This window comes from Gekko japonicus, unplaced genomic scaffold (assembly GCF_001447785.1).
Source record: "Gekko japonicus isolate JY-2015 unplaced genomic scaffold, Gekko_japonicus_V1.1 scaffold3913, whole genome shotgun sequence".
Taxonomy (NCBI): Eukaryota; Metazoa; Chordata; class Lepidosauria; order Squamata; family Gekkonidae; genus Gekko; species Gekko japonicus.
The window spans coordinates 83,878-89,877 of NW_015167661.1; the positions used below are offsets into that span (position 1 = coordinate 83,878).

General features: G+C 49.0%; 1 pseudogene; it reads right to left on the reverse strand.

The window, feature by feature from the left end:
* Positions 1–6,000, reverse strand: part of LOC107112907 — a 64,689-nt pseudogene that overhangs the window by 33,882 nt on the left and 24,807 nt on the right.

A 6,000-nucleotide genomic window follows, 5' to 3' on the forward strand; every position in this document is an offset into this window, starting at 1 on the left:
TTGTGGTTTGTAGACCGGGTTTAATATCATCTATCTATATTACAAACCAAGTTATTTGAGATAAGCCTCCTTGGTTCTTTGGGGAATTTAAGTGTCTTTTTTGGCACTTTAAGGATGTTAATTAATTAATTTGTCGTATTTATACCCCGCCCTCCCTGCTGAGCTCAGCCTCTCATTACGTTGGCTCAGTCTATCCTAGGAGCTAATTCTTAAGGTAAACAAGAGGGACTGGTGACCCCTTGACCAATGTAGAAGAAGAAGAGAGTGGATTTATACCCCGCCCTTCACTACCCAAAGGTGTCTCAGAGCGGCTGACAAACTCCTTTCCCTTCCCCTCCCCACAACAGGCACCCTGTGAGGTAGGTGGGGCTGAGAGCGCTTTTGACAGAAACTGCTCTTTTTCAAGGACAGCTCTTATCAGAACTACGGCTTGCCCAAGGTCATCCAGCCAGGTGCGAGTGGAGGAGTGGGGAATCAAACCCAGTTCTCCCAGATTAGAGTCCGCGCAGTTAACCACGACACCAAACTGGCTCTCCATGTAGACGTCTCTTCGACAGGCCTGAAGTGTGAGGCAAGAGCTCTGTCCGAGCACCCAGCTGAAGGGAAGGGGCAGGAATGTGTCTGCGTGTCTGTGTGTAGATCGAGAGAGAAAGGAAGAGAGGCTGAGATACGGCTCAAGAATGGGGAGTCGCGGGAACGCTCCCCCTGGGCACCTGACGTAGTGGGCCTCCTACCCTGGGGGAATCCCTCTGGCGTCCGCTTTTGCTCAGCTCTGCCAGGATCTCTGTTATGAGAGCTAAGGGTACCCAAGCACCAGAAGCCTCCACTAGGGCTTTCTCCTTCTTCCAAGGGGAACCAACCCAAAATAAACAGGATCCCTTGGAACTTCTTTCCCCTTGAAGAAGTAGGGCGGAGGTAACGTAGTTTTTCAGGGGTCTTTTTGAAGAAAAAGAGCTGCAGGAGCTCATTAGCATAACTCATTAGCATATGCCACACCCCCTGACATCACCGGAAGTGTGTCAGAAGGCCACACCCCCTGACATAAGCCTTCTGGAGGGGTCCCCATTGGGAAGAAAAGCAGGGTTATCAATGTGCACAGATAGAGAGACAGAGGAAGAGACAAGGGACTTTTCTTTGCAGTAAAAGCCAGAAGCCTCCTTTAAATAAAATCTAGCTCTGAGCCTCTGGCCTAAGACAACTGCAGATCTGCTTTCCCTATATCAATGTCAGTAGCAACAAATCAAACATTTGGTACCCAGATATGTAGAAGCTATGTAACAGCTGACTGATATTGCCTCTCTATTTCTGCCACCACAGTCAAAGGATAGATTTGTCTGTGTAACAGTTTAAGTAGGATCGACGTTTGTGCAGCATTTCTAGGCTAGATGTTACAACAGAAAGATTAGAAGAGGACAGCAGATCTGGTAGGAGAATTTAAAATCTGGACTACCCAGGTTCAAATCCCCACTCAGGCCATAGAAGCTTGCTGGGTGACCTTGGGCCCGTTACACTCTCTCAGCCTAACGTATCTCACAGGATTTCTGTGAGAATAAAATGGGGGAAGGAGAATGATGTAAGCTACTTTGGGCCCCCGTTGAGCAGAAAAGTAGGGTATAAATGAATTAAGTAAATTAATAATAAATATAACAAAAATAAGCTACTGGGGTCCCTACTGGGGAGAAGAGAACAGATGTTTATAATCAATATATACTAATTGTATTCATACAAATATAAAAGAAGTAGCTTCCTTCATTCCTTTCCTTGTTGTGCTCTATAGGTGGGCTGCTTCCATAGGGATGGGGCCGGAGGCCTATCCCGGGATGCTCCTTTGTGAGCAACTGGCATTAAAGCTATGGGTGAGCAATTTGGCTACTGCATAAATTAGTTTGCTCTGGAGGCATCTTTCCTGAATTAAGACAAAAATGTATGAGCCGGAGGCTAAAAAACTGTTAACAATTAGAAGGAAAAACAAGCAAACAGCACATGTCAAAAAAGTGAAGAAAACAAGAGAAACGGTCATGTTTATACTGCTTTCTGCTTTTGGGAAATAAAGCTGTATTTATCTTGGCTTCTTGCTGCTTTCAGCAACTCCCCTGTTTCAAGTGGGCTTCCTGTCAAATTTCATATCATATCAATACACTGCATCAATTCTTTCCATCATGCAGGGGTCAGGCCAGGGTATGTGGACTCTGATATGACCACATTGGGCACTTCTTATGATTTTAAAAAAGACTGATATTGCAAGTTCCCTTAACAGAAGTTAGTTAGGCTTTGGCTGATACAAGACCCTGAGAAGGTGTTCTTGCTCTGTAAGTTTAATATGTCAGCAGGCTATAAGGGTTCTAGTGTGCTAGTTTGTTTTTAAATATGCAAGCCTATACCTGAGCTACAGGATGTTTCAACATAAGAACATAAGAGACGCCAATGTTGGATCAGGCCAAAGGCCCATCCAGTCCAACACTCTGTATCACACAGTGGCCAGAAATACCAGGGGCCATCAGGAGGTCCACCAGTGGGGCCAGGACACCAGAAGCCCTCCCACTGTTGACCCCCCCAAGCACTAAGAAGACAGAGCATCACTTGCCCCAGAGTCCCTATCTATACCTTGTGGCTAATAGCCACTGATGGACCTCTGCTCCAGATGCTTATCTAATTCCCTTTTGAAGCCGTCCATGCTTGTAGCCGCCACCACTTCCTGTGGCAGTGAATTCCAAGTGTTAATCACTCTTTGGGTGAAGAAGGACTTCCTTTTATCCGTTCTAACCCGACCGCTCAACAATTTCCTGGAGTGCCCACGAGTTCTTGTATTGTGAGAAAGGGAGAAAAGTATCTCTTTCTCTACCTGCTCTTTCCCATGCATAATCTTATAAACCTCAATCATGTCACCCAATAAAAGGATTAGACTAATCAAAGTCATCCAAAATCTCACCACCATGAAAGAGAACAAGATCAACTTTGAAACTGCTCTGCTACATGCCACATCCCCAAGAGCTGCGTCACACAGGAAAACTAGAAGGGAAAAAAATTCTCCAAAAAATACATCCTTGTCCAAAACTACAACTCTAACTTACTTTCCAAAAGAATTTCTCTCTGAGCTCTTCGGGATATTCTCTGGTTAAAACAATTTTTATTTTCTCTTAAAGATAATCATATATTTAAAACATTTTCACTTAACCAAAGTTCCCTACCTTCCCTCCCTTCCCACCCGTGGCTTCCCGCAATGCTTCCCCCTTTTACTTCAAAATTCCAGTATAACTCTAGATATCACAATTTAACTAGATAACTAGACAAATTACCACTGCCAAAAGTACAAAATGATTTCAAGGAATTACTAAATGGTCGAATACAAAAAGAAGAAGTGAGCTCTTCGGGATATTCTGACTGACCATACACCACAAGATCAAAAAAAAATACAAACCCTGGAAAAGCAAATGAAGAATGCAGTTCTGCTGTTACTAACATCCTGGCTCCCAGTTTACTCACCAATAGCCACTGCCCAAAACTGTGTGTGTGTGGCAGGGGGAGACGTAAATAATTTCAGGAACATAGCAACTGCAGATCAGTTTGTATCTGAGTACTTCAATCATAAGAATCATCAACCATGGTTACATTCAATAATTAGACCGAACACACTGGTTTTCTTTCTTTCTTTTTTTTTTAAAAAAAGCAGTTCAGGTTTAAACAGAAAACAACCCTTGGGGGTCTCCCATCCAAGTACTAACCAGGCTAGCCTGGGCCAGCCAGCTCAGGATGGAGATAAACGAGTATACAGTCATATATAAATGGTGTACAACCCCCAAATGGTGAGCTGGGTATTCTTCCTGGCACCCCGTTAGCAGGACCTGAACCCAGGCCTCCTTGGACTGTGCCCTTGGGTTTCTCCCTGTTGTGTTTTCCGGGGGTCTGTCTCTCCCTCTCCTGGCAAAAGGATGCCGTTCCTCCTAACAAAACCCAAGAGCAGGAGGGAGGATTTGGAACCCCCGTTAGGACTGGGTCACTGTGGGTGGTGGTGGGGAGGTATTTGCGAACTTCCTGCATCGTGCAAGGGGTTGGGTTAGATGACCCTGGAGGTCCCTTCCACCTCTATGATTCTATGATTCTGAGAGTCCAAGCTCACTTGGAGGTGAGTCCTGGTAGCACAGTGGAAACCAGGAGCAGCATAAAGACCAGGGGTCATTTCCTGCCGGAGCGCACAGGAGCGGCGCTCCGGCAGTAAAGAGCCCAGGGGGCGGGCACATGCAACAAGCCCCGCCCCCTGCTCCCAGCAGCCCTCCGTCAGAGCAAGAAGCAGCCAGGTAAGTTGCAAAGACTCCCCCCTCCGGCCCCCTGGTCCAAAACAGTCCAGTGGGACTTTTAAGACCAAGTTTTATTCAGTCCCGCCCACCCAGCGGTTCGAAAGCAGTTAAAAATAGCGAGTAGATAAATGGGCACCTGCCTTTAGGTGGCAGGGGGCACCCTCCATGTGAGGTGTGTGGTGGGAGCGTTGGCGGGAGAACATCGGCGGCGGTGCGACGAGGCACCGGCGGCAAGATCGGCAAGGCGAGCCCTGGTGGCCAGTAAGCACAACATCGAGTGGCTGAACCCGATGACAGCGGAGGCGGAAGGTGCGGTGACGTGGAGGCGCAGGCGCAGCAGAGCCAGAAATGGACGTAGCCGGAGCCAGAGCTGACACGGACTGCGAACTAGGACAGGCCCGCCGAAGGAAGCCACCACGAAGACCTACTCCTGGACACCAGGACAGAAGCGCCCACCGAAAAACCGCCTGGAAGAAGGAGCCCAGCCGGAGAACAGCAAGCCCTACCCCCTGGGTGCCGGTAGGCAGCCCCGTCCTGTACTATGTAGCCTTAGTTAGGGAAGCAATATTAGAAACTTCTATGTAAACCCTTAGGTGTCAGGGCGGTATATAAGCCAAATAAATAAATAAATAAATAAATAAATAAATAGGTACAAGCTCTCCCTCCTCTGTGAGGGCAGATCTGCAGGTCCCCCCCCCCCAAAATAGCTAGCAATCCAAAACAGTCCAGTGGAGCCTGAGCGGTGGGTGTTGCCTTCTGACACACTTCCGGTGACGTCAGGGGGAGTGGCATATGCAAATAAGTTATGCTAATACGTTATGCTAATGGGCTCCTGCACCTCTTTTTCTAGGAAATGACCCCTGATAAAGACTAACAGAATTTGTGGCAGGGGAGGAGCTTCCCTGACTCCCATCCTCCCCCCTTTGCCTGCCGCAGACAGACTAACCCGGCTCCCCACCAGTGTTCCCTCTAAGCTGAGTTAGTGTGAGCCAGCTCACAATTTTTTTAGCCTCCAGCTCACACTTTTTTGTCTTAGCTCAGGAAGGGGATGGCTCCAGAGCAAACTAATTTATGCAGTAGCCCAATCGCTCGCTCACAACTTGAATGCCAGCAGCTCACAAAGTAGAATTTTTGCTCACAAGACTCCACAGCTTAGAGGGAGCACTGCTCCCCACCTCGATATTTTGGGACAGTCCAGAGCTCCCTTTGCAAGAGAAGGTAGGAAAAATCCCGTCCTGGCAGCCCTTGTGGAAGGGGGGGGGGGGATGCGGTGCCTGGGAAACTGTCCAAGAAGAGCCAAAGGCCCCGTCCCTTCCAGGGGAAAAGAAAGGGAGCCTCCTGGCCCACACCCCCATCCTGGAAAGGAGCCCCCTTTCAATGCATTGCGTCCGCAGGCAAAGGGAAGGCGCCGGAGGTCTCCGCCCCGAGGAAGGCGCTTTGCAGAGAGGAGCGAACCCTAACCCACCCTCCGGGGTCGTGGACGGGGCTGCTGCAGAGCCTCCCCCCCATCCCATTTGCAAGGAGCCCCTCCGCGGCTCGGGGGTCCCCTTCCTTCGGGCTCCCCCAGCAGTGTGTCCCCCCCCCACACACTCAGTCACTCCCTCCCTCCCTCCCCGCGTGCATTTTTCACCTCCTTGCTTTCGCCCCGAGAATCCGTCCGGCTTCTGCAACCGGGGAATCCGGGGAGGGGGGGGGGGGGTGAGCC